Here is a 16239-nt window from a genome sequence, read left to right on the forward strand (position 1 = left end):
AGTTGATTTAGTGGAGAGTCAAGGAATATGTTTCCAAGCACTGTGGTTTTCAGCTTGGCAGTTCTGCCAAAAGAGGTTTGGGTGGGAATGCCCAGTCCTAATGCTGCTGAAGTTTCTTTAGAAGGATTCACAAAAACACCAAAAGAGGAGTTTTTTTGTTTGACAGTGAACCCACAGCTTTTCATTATGTACTCAACCCACCACCTCCATAATACCTCAAACTCCTACCAGTATTTCTTGCACTAGGGGCTAATTTGCAACAGAAAGTTTGGTGTTAGTGCAGCCTTCTTTAACACCTGTGGGACTGCTGAATGCTTTGTCTACTGTTTGCCTACATCCCAGCTCAAGCCCTAGGATAACAGGCAAGTCCCGGGCAACTAGAACAAACTGATACTTCAGTGAAAAGAAACAGGGTGTGTTTCATTGTCAGAAGAGGACTAAAAACAGTTGGTGAGTCAAACAGTAATCTTACATTTTAGAAAAACCCTTAAGAGACAATCACACCCTTTTTCTCTCCAAATAATAATAATCCCTGTTTATCATCACCACAGGAGACATTTCTTCAATTTTGAAAGCAAAAACCCTATTACTTTTTGGTTTTGCATCCCTGAGCCTTTTAAACATAAACAAAATGTATGTTCAACTTCTAAAATTGAGCTATTGTAATGCATTCTTGAGTGCAGTTTTCAATGCTGTACATCTAGTCATCTAATCCTTACTTGGACCAGAAGCAACCTGTTCCTTAATTCACCCTTCATCTGAACTAAGCTGGGGAAGGAGTGAGACAAGGCTTAGGTATGTGGTGGGCGAAGTGCTCCACAGCATCTGCTTCACAGAAACGAGTTTGTTTCTATCCACTTCTCCCTGTGGGTGCCTGTGTGGAAGGAGCTCTTGCTCCTCAACTGACCTCCAGCTTCTAACTCTGTTTTCCAGAGTGGTTGCGGGTATTTTCCAATATCTGTTGTGGACTTGTGCCTTTCAGCTGAATCACAGCACCTGAGCTTGCACTGTGAGCTTGTCCTGACTGTGAAGATCCCAGGCGCTTGGACTTGGCAGCAGTCCCAGGTCATTCAATCACTTGCAATCCTACACCCATATATTCATGGGTCAGGTAGTTAAATTCTGGTCCTCTATTTACCCACTTCTCAGTAATACAAAGTTACCTCACACGCATTAGCATATTTGCCCTCCCCAAAGCATAGGGATATAGAAAAAACATTCCTGTAGTGTTACAGAAGAAGGAAAACTGTGGCACCGGATGCAAAGGAACCTGATTAAGATCATAAAGGTGGCCAAAAACAGAGCTAAGACCTGAGCTGCTTGCTAAATGCCTTAGGCACTGGCCCTTCCGGCTATTGAAAGAACCCGTCAGCTTTCCTGGGGGACCTGGGGCTTCCTCTGTTATTGTGCAAAACCGAAGCTGAAACACAGTTTAATTTAAAAATTCTTCATTGGCTGGGCTCTCTGTTTCCATGGCCCACATGTGCCTCTCCCGCCTCCTTTTAACACCACCACTCCTTTGCTTTCCCCAAATACATGTGGTTGTATCTGTCCTAAATACAGGTGTTCTGGAAGCAATTACAGCTCCATTGGAGCAGAATATGATGCATGGTAGCTCATTAGTGGTTTGTCCCTATTAAGGGAATGACTCCTTGTTTCCCTTCTGACCTCACCTATTGTCTAGGAAATGAATGGATCCAAGAGCGAGAAAATTTGTTTTGGCAATGGGATCTGTATTTTCCAAGGCTCTGTTATACTGTATTCTGCCCAGGAATACAAATCAGAATAAGTAATCAAATAAATGCACAAAAGAACTTATCATTCCCTATTTTGGTAGCAACTGTACAAAGTCATTGTTTAAAAATTCACTGTGCAAGTTTATTAAAAAAAAAGTTACTCTTTTATACATTAAAAAAATAACACTTCAACAGGAAATGGGAGAAAAAGCAAGTTATCACTGTCAGAGTTTCTTCTAAGACATATCCAAACTCAAGATACTCATCATGAGTTATGGGAAAGTTAATACTGCAGGAATAAATTAACCACAGAATTTTAATGGCTTTATTGTGTGACAGTTTCTAAAGCCCAACCAAATATCAGCTAGGAAATTCAAATATGGGAGATATGCTCTTAATTCCCACAGTTATGGATTTTTTTTTAAATCCCTTCTTATGATATAAGGGTCATTTAAAATATTCTACCATGAATATACAGCTTACTTATGCCACCATTCTTACCCAGCTAGAAGACAGCTTAATCTTTCATCTTTTCATAGGGGAACAGTAGACACATAAGTATATTTTAGGGGGAATAAAATAGTTGAGAGAGGGAGAATATGTCAGTCTTTCAATACGTCTGTGCACAGGACTGAAGCTGACACAGGCACGGAGCTGTTCAACCTCCTGACTTCGGGCACAGCCGCTTGCAGGTACATGTTCAGAGAGTGGAGCACTGCTCTGCTTCGTCTTATTTTCAGCTGTGGTATCTGCAGCTGTGTATTTCACACACCGTTATCATAAAGAGATGGTTGCAAATCCCCTCTGTCAGAATCACACTTGGATCTGCCCTGGGCATGGCAGCAACCAAACGGTCTTGAGGTAAAAATAAGGTCAGATAGTAGGGAGTTGTGTTCTAGGAAAAGAGACCTGAGCAAAACTTCCCTTATAAAGTGCAAAGGAACATTTAGGACCCAACCTGGAAGAGCAGGCTGGGCAGCCTGAGCTCTGTAACAGGAGCAAGCTTGGGGTGAGTGAAGGGACATTCCTGTCCCCCTGAACGCAAAGTACCACAGATTGCTGCTGCATCAAGATTTCACCCTCCATCCTTAAACTCTTTCTTCCCCATTTATATTCACAACCTTTTCTCTGTGCAACTGTCATGGCTTTTAGGCAGATAAATATCTTACGTGCATCTCAAGGGTGTCACACGCTATTTAGTATTTTCCCTCTGGTATCAGCACCTGTTAAGCATGGAAATAAAGTGATTAGTCTTACATGTTTGGCTTCAAAAATTGATTTTAGGATACATCTCCTTGTCAGTGGCAGATTTGCCAACTCGAAATAATGATATCCCCTTCAATGATAAGTTTTCTTGGTCTTGAAAAGTAGGAATTATATTGGGAAATTTTCTGGATTTCCCTTTCTCTTGGAATTTTCTGTATCTATCAAACTATTTGTGATAAAGCTGTCTGATATTATGTAGCCATAGAGGAAATTTGTCTCTGCAGATCTAGACATGACTTAAGAAAAAAATGTCCTTGTAATGCGGGGGAAAAAAAATAACATTTGAAAACTGAATGTTCTTTTAATAACCAGAAAGCTGCTTTGTTGGGTGTTTTGGGTTTTGGTGTGTGTTTTTGGGGGATTTTTGGTGCTGTTGTTGTTTTTTCTTTTGTTTTGTTTTGGTTTTAAGTCTGAAAATGACCTGGTACTTTAATCAACCTAAATAGGCCTGGTGATCAGGTTGGATAAAAAATAGCACTATCCTACAGTGCAATTACTTTAGACCTAAGCTAGTAGCATTTTAAACAGCAGCGAAAACCGGCTAGGTTCATTTTTAATAGGTCATTAATTACCTTTATGTTAGCTGAGTATTCCATTGTAACAATGTATGCAAGTATTTCTAGAGACAATTATTAGTGAGCATACTGATGTGATCCTCAAAAATGTGCATCCATACAGAACTCGACCTAAACCATAGGATCTGTTCTTACCACTTGCATCCAGAAGGTGCCTTGTGCCTGATGCACCTTCAAATTTTGTCTCTTTAAGGAGTAATGCCTCTCAAACTACTCTGTAAACACCAAAACCATCTGATTCTTACACTCCTTCTTTACACGCCTTTGAAATATTGTGTATTATGCATGAATTCTTAGTTCATCATGTATCTTGAGATCTCTTTGTATTTTGTTGTTTGTCTTCAATTTAGTATCTTTCTTATGTAAAATTCATTAAGCCTTTGTAAATATGAGGAAAAAACCTGTTCCTTTTGCTTTCTCCCTTGGGATTCTAGAAGGTTACCTTGCCCCTTGCTCGGCTGTAATGTCTCTATTGGGCTTAGTTTTTAATGCGTGCAGTACTCCAGGAAAGAGGCAGTCTAGGGTGTTTTACTAGGATCAGCCTCAGAATGAAATAAAGAATTTATTTGGAATTGATGGAATCAGATCCTCTAGCACTAGAACAAAATATTCTCATATTATCTTGCCTTGGTCAGGTTGTGACCATAAAATTCCCTGCTTTTTGCTGAGTGGGACTCTCAGAGGAGGTAAAAACAGGTTGCAGTGGGTCGTTCTGGGGCTCTGCAACATCACATAGTTCTTGCACTATTGTCCCTTGTCAGCTGCTCGTGTCATAGGGTGTGGGTTGGAAATTTGCTTTCATTGATGCAGGAAGAAAGCACTTATCTTGGAGGAATGGAATGCAGTGAGAATGACCCACATCCAGGTATTTAATTCCCTATTTTTTCCTATGTTTTACATCAAAATAGGACTTTGCTAAATCTAAGAAATCCTACTGGCCATGCTTGATAAAAACTAGCGCTGCATATTCTTATGCATGTCATATAGCCAGTGTCAGCAGGTAGTTGGTCTCCTGGGGGCTGCAATCAGCTGGCATATATTAGAGCAGCTTTGGGCATGTTCTACTTTAAGCTGAACCCAGCACAGACAAGCCAGGAGACCAAAGAAGCCACAGTCAGCTCCACAATACCTTTTTTCCTTAGACTGCAGTTAACAACATCAGATCAGGAAATCCCCAGAGCTGCAAATAGTTGGAAGCTGGAAAAGCACTCAGGGGAGAGATCATATGAGAGTGACTTGTTTCTGCTCTTAGTCATCTGTTTATGGACACTGTTGCTGTTGGTCTCCTCTGAGATGCATTCCTAAATTCTTTAGAAGAATGCCTAAGAAGGCCAGGGGGCACAACAAAAGGGAGTGAGGTGCTGGAGATACTGGTGTGATGGCACCTGTGTAGCAGTGATGATGGTGGCAGACATCTCAGAGCAGAAGACATGGTCGGCTCTTGTGGGCAGCAGTTCCTGCCTGTGGAAGAGCAGGAGGTGGGCAGGCTGACCCTTCTCACTCTGCTGCTGGTCATCATTTCTGCTCCTTTTTTTTTTTTTTTTTTTTTTAATCAGTGGAAAGGGTCCTTTCATTGTCCCCCATCAGTGCAGCTAACACAGGCACCTTGCTGCATGGGGTGGAAATGAGAAGGCGTGCGCAGCTGCAGGGCAGGAATGGTGCCTTGCCAAAGGAAAGCCATGGTCCTGTCAGGATGCTGTTAGACCATGTAATGCAGGTGAGTTGGATGGAGCTTTTGTGTTAGGTACTGAACAGATCTTAGTAGGGGAAAATTAAAAAAAAAAAAAAACACAACAATTTGCAGTACTAGAAGTATCCCATAGAAATAGAGGTATTTTCTAAGAAGCATTTGATTTTCTCTTTTAGAGAATAAAAGAAATGTTTTTCTGTCAGCAGGTTAAATCTGGTGAAACTAAAACTGTTCTATGAGAGGTTCCTCACAGTGATCAATGTCTGGTTCCAAAAAAGGGCCAACAGGAACTCCTAAAACCCATGTACCACATTGTATGCAGCAAGACCATCCAGCTTTGGCCCCAGGGAAAGCAGCTTCTATGCATCACAGTTTGGGGATGCAGCAAAGATATTAAGATTCTGAGAGATGCCAGTTTTCCACATTTCAGTGGCTCTCAAAAGGATTCAATGGCAACAAGAGCTCTTATTAGAAATCTCGTGTGGAAGTGTCTCGAGCACATGTCCTGGAATGGCCTGGGTGGGTGGCATAGGCATAGCGTGGGGACAGTCCCTGGGTCTCTTCCTGAGCTCTAAACTACTCTGGGAGCAAAGAGAGTGAGCTGTTTGTCACCTTTCCTGGGAGCAGGGTGCTGCAAGGACATTTCAAAATAAAACATATACCTTAGAGTATAGGCTCTGTGCCTGAAACCCAGCCTGCTCAAGAGAGATGCCAAGATTTTGTGCCATAGCAAAGAAATAGGTTTTTTTCAAATTTTTTTTTCATCTTTTAATGTCTTATTTGTACTTCTTCCCTTTAAATCAAGGACTAAAATAAAACTCCAGACCAGAATGTACAAACTGAAATAGTGCTTTATTTTTGGAAGAGAGATTGTGGGAATGATGACTCAGCACTCCTTTGATTTCCCTCACTTTGAGACCAGAATTGAAGTAGTTAAGTGAGATACACTGAAATGAAGGGGCACAGAGGAGTTTGATAGCACCTGGGATAAGAAAAATGGTTCAATGAAAGTAATTAAGGTAATTAACTCTTTCAGTCTATTGAACCCTGAAAGCCAGAGATACGAAGTACTGTTATTAAACATGCCAAGTGTCTCAACAGATAATCATATACAATCAAGCTCCTATAATAAGAAATAAATTTTGCTTATGATTAGATCAAAGTCAAAACAGACACAAAAGGAGCTAGTGAAGTCAGTAGAAAAAAATCTTCAGGATATCTACTTATGTCAAGATCTAATGGAGTTTGCTAAATAAGTAAGTTGACTAAAAAGTGATAAAAGCTGGTCTCTGAAGTAAGCAATCAGATTGTATGCTCCTTTGGAAATGTCATTATATATCTATATAACACCCTTTCAAAGCATGCAGTTATAGCGTTGCCAAGGAGCCGTCAGCCTTAAAGTAGAAAACAATAGCTGTTGAAGAACTTCCTGAAAAGCAGCTTTTAAGCCTGGAAAGCTGAGAACAGATAGGTTTAATCATAGAGAAGCAAGAAAATAATGAAAAATACTTCCAATGTAGACAGAATGCTGTTTTAACTTAAAAACAGTTGCAAAGAATAGCTGCAGACAATGTTTCAACCTTATACTTTATTCAAAAGCCCTATTCTACCATGACAGAATATTGGGTCACTAATAAAGAAAAAGTAAATATTAGTAATATATTCTGCTTAGTAAATAGGAATAACTAGAGAGGCATTTGTTGATCAGTAAAGTTCAAGCAACTTTAGGTAGACGATGTCTTTGGCAGGTGTGCATCCAACTAACATGGGAGTTGATCCAGGTGTTTTGGAGCTTTGAGCTGAAGTGGAAGATGGAAAGGTGTGTACTGCCCAAGGCTGGAGGGAAGGTAGAACTGAACTCAGGCTCCTTAGAGCCTGTTTTTCCAACCAGGTATTTCTCCCTACAAACTCTGCCTCACTGTGAAATCTACTGCAGCGTGTCATTACTTGGATGATGATGCAAGAACAGAAGCAGGAAAATGCGTAATATTTAAACCAGAGCTAATATTGCTGGTGTGTTGGACAGATTTAAAATATTGGGGTTTGGGGAGTCAGTTTTCCAACAGAGTGTTGGAGTCAGCTCTGTGTGAGCTGATGTGATGGTGCCCAGAACCACCACCTCCTCCAGCCACCTCTCCCCAGCATCATCCAAACCCACAGCAGAAGCAAACTGCCTTCTGACTGCCTGCTGCTGCTTTATGCAAAATGCTTGCAGACCGTAAACCTCATAACAAGAAGCGGCAAAACCGACTTGTACACTGAGGAAAAAGCCCTGGAGGTGTAGCTGTGCCTGCTGGTGACACTTACCCTGGCTGGAAACTGCGTTTCTATTGATTAACCACAGAGGAGTAAGGAGGCAGAGTGCTAATACATCTTGAGGGCATTGATTAGAGAAATCAATGTTGTCACATATTTATGCCAGACTTTGTTTCTTGGCCTACCTCTTATTTTATGGTTCTGTGGTTACACAAAAGCCTGGTGAGGCATTGCTGCTTCAAACACCTGCTGCTGAACACGAATTTTGCCCGAGTTCGTGTGGTTTCATGGGTTTTAGCAGCAGTGAGTTTAGTCAAGCTTAGCTCCTTGCTCTTCCAGTTCATAGGGAATTTATCCCAAACCATTTCTTCCACGCCAAGAAATACATTAACCTTAGTCAGCAAGTACGATGCTGTCAGAGACGACAGGTTGCTTCGTTCCTTACTCTTTGCTACAAAACAAGCAGCATGAAAACACATTTAGGCTGATACATTTTTCAGGCCTTTTACAATATGTACGCAGCTGCTTCAGTTGACAGAACCATCCAAGTATTATAAAGCATCTAAACATCGCATCTTTATCTCCATCCTGGACTAGCAGGCAAAAATATTTTTATTCCTCACCCAAGAACTCAAGCAGATGCTATTTATCTGTGGTTACATCTTCTACAGAAGTTCTCTCTTACTTTCTGAGTTTGCTTTAGGCAATTAATGACTTCGGCATAAATGGTCAATTCATAGCATTGATGGTTACTCATGTGAATAATGCAAAAGATGTGGTTTCAAAGAATATTTTGTTCCTTTTTACACAGAAACTAAAAGGGTTCATGGATTTCACGCCTATGAACATAATTCTTCATCAGGGAAGTTCAGGCGAGAGACAAGCTTCACTAGTGATTTTGGTAGGAACTGCACCACAGCTGATGCTTTGCATTTCATGAGGAGATTCCCTTGATATCTAGATGAACAGAACCAGACAGACAATGTACAATAGCACCATCTGGTGACTCCCAATAATCTTACTGTTGCCCCCAATATCCAAAGACAGGATCCATTGCAAAGAGAAAGAAAAATAAGAATATACAAATATGTAAAAAGGAGCAGGATTCAGTAAAAAATTATTTTAAGAGCCCATCACCTCCATATGTGTGCCATTTCCATATTTCATGAAGCGATAACAGCAGAGGAGATGGTTTGTAAAGGATATGGGGAGTCTATTTTTAGTTAAACACTGTGTGATTTTCTGTCCCTATTCTAGCAGATTCCAACATTTAACAAAATATTCAAAAATCGATCCAAACCTCAAGAAAAACATACTTGACTAGTAATTAATACCCAAGCATTTTGCACCTGCACAATTCAGATGAATTGGATCATGTTTATTCTTTCATTGTAACTTATTTGTGCTGAAGATTTTTTCCTGTATATTAATCTGCAACCTCTGGGTACAGGGCGGAGATCTGGGAACACTGGGGGGTCTCTGGGAGAGAACGATGTAATCGTAAAAATTGGTGAAATAATTACAAAGCTATTTCTTTCTGAGCATCACTAGGAAATATATCCTTAATGATTTTAGTAGATCTTCCAAATTCTTTAGTTTCATTTCATTCCTTGTTGGCCTAGCCCAATCTATGAGCTTAATTTTGTAAACACTGCGCTCAAATCCCAGTTTTCTGCTGTGAATGGAGGCTGCATGTGAATAGAGACAAGACTGAGGCAATAAGTTGATGCTTGGGTAACAGTCTATTTTCTGAAACAGGAAAGGCTGAAAGGTTTACTGTAGAGCACAGGAGAATCATGAAAAAGCCAAAGAGCTTCTTTGCATAGTTATGTGGTTGGTTATCATTTAAAAAAGAGTTGCAGGAGAAATACTGAAGAATAAGGTTCAGCTTTCTGTGACTGCAGCTGTATTTATCTTTTTCTAACAAAAATCTGGAATAGATGAGCACAATAAAAATTTCTGCAGAGCTAAAGCCAAAGGAGAAGGCTTGGGAATTTAAGTAGCAGTCCTGGAGCTGATGAGAAGTCACTGGAGAGTGAAGCCAGTAATTACAGGGTCACTGTATGTCTCATGGGTCCAAATGCTCCTCTTAATGCATTTTTCTGCTGCACATGGATCCCAAAAGATTTCAGTTTCTTCATTCAAGTCTACTTGGATGCGAGTTTGGTGCTGTGCCTTGAATTCTTCACTGGCAGCACTGGATGATTTTACCTTGGCTAGAAACAGTCTCTCCAGGTGCTCTTTTCTGTATTCAGTCTTGCTGAAGGAGACATATGAAGGGACAATCTTGCTGCAGAAGATTTTTCCATGTAGTTGTGTCTCTAAACTGTAAATAAACCACTTTGAGCTGTTTTCTGTGGTTAAAAATAAATTATTGTCCTTTTGATTTATTATATATGTACCTAGTATTGCAATCACCTGCAGCCTCCAGGAGCTGAGACTTTTGCTATAACATAACATGAACCACTTTTATTTATTTATAACAAGTGAACAATCTGCTCTTCTACTATATGTATATGTATATTTTTTTAATGAGTATATAAATTGGAAATGTCCAGAGCATGGGATAGGAAACTATTGACTGAATGCCAAACATCTTTCAAAATCAAAATAAATAAGAACTAATAATCCCTGTTGTGCGTGTCAGCTGTAGCCAAGTTAATGATATGATGATAAAAATAAACAAGCTGTTTCACAAATTGACTGTAGTGCACTATGGAACTTATAATGCTCCGCTTGTGTTTGGCCTCTCCTGCTGATTTTTCCATTTCTTGGGCAAAAGAGCTTCTTCCATGTTGTTTGTCACCCAAAATACACATTCCAGAGACTGATTGTGGCTTAGAGTGCTCAGTACAACTGACAGATGTGTGTGTGTGTGAGAGAGAGCAGCTTGGTGCATCATTATATCCTCTGAGGGTTTGAGCCCTCCAAATCTTTTGGGCTGTGCAAGTTCCCTCTTTTACAGATAAAGACTGACAGAAAAAGCTTGTGCAGATGGAGAAGATTTCTTCAAGGAGACAGAACTTTGTTTTTGTTTTATAATGTCATCCTCTGGTGAGATCTTGACTTCTTGTCTGGGATCCATGAAACATCATTTGGATACAGGAAGCTATTTCAGCGTGATTTATTGCATCAAAACAATCAGTACAAGCAGAGGAATATATTCTGCTTACCAATTTTTTGTGGTCCCATGTGTGCTTCTATTCCTCATGTTCCTTTGCTGAATACACTAGGGAATAAGTATGTAGGTGTAAATATGTATTATTTATTTGTTAAGCTGAGAGTGAGGTCTGACACATAGATGATTTGCAGCATTTCCCACATCTTACTATAGGGAATGCATGCAATGACAGAATAAGCATTATTTAGTTCTCTTTAACAAATGGTAAGATTTTAGGAGAAAGTACAGCAAGTACTTGTCAATACAATGCACCAGCCCCTCATATTACCTACCTCCCCCAAGACACATTTGGATGTCATGTTAGCACCCAGAGCATTGGGATGTTGGAACAGAGATGCACAACCAGCAAATTACTGCTCCCCACACATCGAGTTCAAGACCAGCCTGGCAGTGCTGCAGGGGTTATTTCTGCCTCCATTTTTGGATTTCTTACACTAGAAGTCTTTTGAAAACCCCCTCCTGAATCAGCTTGCATCTTTAGATACTTAAATATTTAAACAGACACAGGGTACCATTCCCAAGAGATTTTTTCTTCCTCCACTTGTGAACCTCATTGTATTTTCTGTCACTTTTAAGCAGTGTATTGATGTCCTCAGAAATTCTAACCACACTTACAATTGGAAGGAGAAGCCACCTCGCAGGTAGTACTGCTTTGAACACCAGGACAGAAAGCTGTGCCTGGTAAGATGTTCATATGGAGAACTCTAATAAGCTCCTGCATCTATTGTGTCTTACAGTGAGTGCTAATGTAAACCCTTATATTTCTATAATCACTTAACTCCGGAGCAGTTCTTAACATTTTAGTATAATTTTTCTCATCAATTCAGACCTGCTTCTCACATGTTCTTTCTTTATATCACATTTTCTACACCTAGTGACTACATTGGCTGTTAAGGAAATTGCTGTTTGCGTGGGGAAATGGCTGTTTAGGAATTCAGCCTGTTACAATGAAAAATAAGGTCCTCAATTAATGCATGTTCCAGCTCATTTTAGTTTTGCAGTCTTCAAATTGTAAATCATTTTTCTAGGTGTTTTTTAAAGAACAGAATTTGAAATGTTCGGGGTAAAAGTGAAGGAGCAGAGATCAGTTTATTCTTGGTATAGTTTTCTTGTCATGTCCTAAACACTTAAAAATGAGGGTTTCACTGTGGCCAGAGATAGAAACATATCATGCACTGAGTTTCTCAGGCTTATAAGCCATTCAGTGAAAGTCAAAAGTTTATTGAAGGGTAGCTGCAATTTAAAGCTGTTTCCTCTACAGTATTATTAGCATTTGACGGACACTGATAGATGTTACTAAAACATCTTTGAAAGGCAAAGGAATAATTCAGCCAACAGTTCCACTGATTTTGCTTTCTGATATATCCCCTCATAAAAATAATATCCCTTTGATGGATTTTTTCCAGAATAGAGTGCTATATCTGAAAAAGAGAAGCAAAATATCTCCTGCAGTATTTTCTCATTGATGAAGAGCTTGCAAGAAGGAAAAAGTCACTGCACTGGGATGCAATGAAATAATTAATACCTAAGACACAATAGGGCAGAAATAATGGGCGAGCTCTGCCTGAGATACCCAGTGCCGTGACATGGGTTACTTTCCTCATATAAACAGGAAAATTTCTGAGCTGATTCTTGAGAAAATCCCTAGCTGTTTTTAAATTGTTTCTTACTCATGAAAAGCTATTAAGTAAAAAATTTGATCTCTCATTTTCCTTTGTGCAGCATCATTTTCTAACTCTCCGCTCTGCTGATGACTTTGGGCAGCTAAAGTTTTCTATGAGACTCTTCTAAAACTACATCTGAATGAGCATTTCCCCTTGCTTCAATCCTTGCCCTTTTCTCTTGAATTATTTAGAGAGCAGATAACTTATTGGCATGAATCTGTCACCTTTGTCAAGAGTTTATCTACCTCTTTTCTACGATAATCCCCTATGGCTAGCTGATCTTTCCTTTTGACTCACATTCCACGAATCTTTGAACCCTTATTTTTTTGTTGTTGCTACAGCACTACCAATTCAATCTCTGCTGAGCACCTTATATTTCAAGGACAAAAATTGCTCATGAAATGTTAATGGTGTCTATCTTTTTTCCCCATGATGTTAAAATAACTGTAATGTTCTGTGGGCTTTTCTGCCCCAAGAAACTAGTGCACAGTAAAGCAAGGTTTGAATTTAGAGCTCCTCACTTCTCACATAGACATTTTAAGGGCATACTGAGTAGCAGATGACTTCTTCCACTATTAAACTTGGTGTAAGCCACCAGGAACTTAAAAGTGCTCTACAATGTGGTAACTAGGGCAGAGAAAATCCATAAAAGCTTTCTACCTCCTGTAGTAGAGAAGTCCTATATTCTTAAGCAGCTTCTTCCCTGTCTCTAAGAAGGATTTTCTTGTGGTTATAGTAGCGTGGAAGAGACTTGTGTCCAAGCAGTCCATGCACCTCCTGTTGGGTAAACACCAAATCACTTAATAGAAAATGGTTTAAAATTTTCTTTCAGATAAGTGTTTCTTTAAATTTGAAGTTTTATTTGCAGAGAAGTAATGTGCATACTAATGAAGTCATGCTTCTGCTTCCTTTGAAAAGGCTTTTCTTGGGAGGGTGGTAAAGGAAAAGTCACGCAGGAATATTTTTATTGTTTGTTGTTACCCACAACACTGAGGTTTTTAGCTGCAACTCGTAATTTCCCATGAGAATTTTGACAAAATTTAAATATTTTTCATTTTCAGCGCTGTTTTTAATTAAAAGGTCACATTTTCCAAACAGCTCAAGCTTTACCATCTCTCTGCCTCAGTTTTCTGTCTGTCATTTGGGATTATAATTCTTTTCTATCTTTTTGTTTCTCCTGTCTATTTGGATTATAAAATGCATCTTACTGCGTGTTGATACAGTGCCTGGCAGAATGGGATCCTGAACTTGGCTGGTATATAAAGTTACTACTATAATGCAAGTCAATATTAATAAATAAGCATCAACCTTCTTTCCTTTTCACCTTTTATATTTCATGTTTCAGTCAATATGCTCTTGAAACTATTGTTGGATTTTCTATATAAATAACACAGCATTTTACTATATCATCTACAGTCGTCTTTAAGCCCCCACCATGATCAATGTCTTCTAACAGTATAGCCTTATAATTATTTTCTGTTCCCTGCTCCATTACCTTAAGCTTCTCCACTGAAAAGTGTCTCACACATTTGCTTGCACATAAGCCTAATTATTTTGTCAAATTATTTTTAATTCGTTGGCTTTGTTCCATCACATTTGTTGCCCTTCTTCCCTGATACCAACAAATTTATTCTCTTTTCAAAATAGACCTGCTGCCAAGTTTACATGTGTAATATGAAAAGTAGTCCTGAAATCATCCTTGATGGGACCGATCTTATTGTCTCACTCACCCTTTTGAAACGTTGCCTGTGACTTATTTCTTGTCACTCAGCAGCCTTTTTTGGAGCCAAATGAAGAGAGTTTTCTCCACTTACCAGGTACGCCAGCTTTGCAGATTAACCTTTTGTGTCGTATGACGTTTAGATTTGCATAATTTATATCATCTGCTTCACCTCTGTCTGCTAATTCACCAAGGTACTCAGCAATGTCACACGTGTCCCTCAGGGGAGTGCGGCGGGAGAATTGCCCCGTGCACCGATTTCAGCTGCATGTCCTCATGATTGCCCTGTGGGGAAGCCCGTAATTCCTCCTGGAGATAGCAAATGGTAAGAACATCCCAGCACCTTGTTATTAGAGAAAGAAAAAAAAAAAACAAACCCATAATAGAGATACCAAATATTTAGGGAAGGGTTTGTTTTCCTTTGTTTTCAAAGGGAGAGAAAAGGGGAGTATTAAGAGTGATGGATTAAACAAAAGAAAGCAAGGCATGGCACAAACCATGCTCCAAAGCTAAGCAGACTTTCAAATTGAGTATTTTAAAGATAATTTGAGAAAAATTTTATCATTGCACTAGCTGCACATTTGTCAAGAAGCCACAGTAGGTTGACCTTCCCATGTTGCCTAAGAGATCTGAACTAGAAGGGCCTGATATCTCAGGGTGTCATCAGATATCTCAGGAAATTCTTGAGACTGATGGGCCTCTTTTTCATCCATATAATTAAGCTAGACCATCTTTATTCTTTGATGCTATCTGGTCTGGCCTTCTGAGCTTCATCCAGCAGAAGTACGGAGTTTTCACAGGAGGAAACTGGAAGAAAGATACATGGTAATCTTTCAAAAAGAGAGAATCAATCAATAAACTCTCCTGGATTTGCTCCAGGTCCAGCTTTGCGGTGGTGCCTTTGGAAGCACTGCCATCTATGAGCAGTCAGGCCTCCCCAGACAGCACAAGATTCTTCAGTGTGTCAATTATAGACTTCAGCCTTGAAAGTATAAGTGATAGTCAGGAACAAGAGACCAGACACAGAGTGGTAATCATTCCAACTTCAGAGTAAAATCAGTACTATGTTGCTTCATTACAGTGCAGCAAATCAGCAAAGAGATCCGATTAATCCTTGATGCAACTTCCTTGACATGTCCTGGTTGTTAAAACATGCTGCCTTTCTCTAGCGCCTTCATGCTGTTTCAACAGCAAACATTTGGACAGCTACCACAGCACACGGACATCGGGAAAGCTGAGCGATCTATGTTATAAACTTGTCTTTAGAAAGTGATGAGTCAAGATGACAAAATGTCTGGACATACTAGAAAAATGCTCTTACCTAATCACCTCATCACCCTTTATTAATAAACTGATAAGGTGCTAGACGATGACACAGAAGGCAACATTTGGTCTGAATTTAGTGATTGATAACTTTTTAATGGCAAGCATAAAATGCAACTAGCTGGGTGTAGTTGTTCCTGCCTGGATCAGAGCAAAATCTGCATGTGCAGTAAATACAAACCACAAATTGCATAAATTTTCTGACAGATTAGTAAACAAAGGGACAGGCTTACCGATCACCCCTATATAAGAAATTGTATGTGCATAGATATAGCTATATAGATACATATAAGAATGCATTAAATGTTCGATTTAGTTCCTATAAATCTGGAAGAGTAGTCAAGTATGAGGGGTAATTGTAGTCTGCTGACCCGTAGCCCCTGCAGCTACTCACAAAAGCACAGAGCTGATTATTTCCCAGAAATGCTCTCTGGGGTTGTGAAATGTATTTTGCTTAATACAGCGATGGTGGAGCTTGGGGTTATGGGGAGAGTGAATAGTGGGCTTTGTAATGAACCTTAAAAAGAGCAGCGTTCTCAGAGCTTCATCTTTGTACGTCCTGACACACAGATCAGTGTTTTCCCTCGATGCAGTTCAACCCCAGCTGTCAAACTGAAGCACGCACACATGCACCCAAGTGCACAAACACATATAAAAACCAGCTCACACTGAAAATCCCTTTAAACACTGGTTCTCCCTCTTAATAATGTCTCTCCTTTGTCAAAAGTCTCACTTTGGGATAATCTCATTATGGGGTGTCTCCTTGACAGGTTAATCTTCTCAGTTACCTCCTGAAGATTTTGTCATCTTTTAATCTGGAATACGATC

This window comes from Streptopelia decaocto, assembly GCF_964273445.1.
Source record: "Streptopelia decaocto genome assembly, chromosome: 11".
Lineage (NCBI taxonomy): Eukaryota > Metazoa > Chordata > Aves > Columbiformes > Columbidae > Streptopelia > Streptopelia decaocto.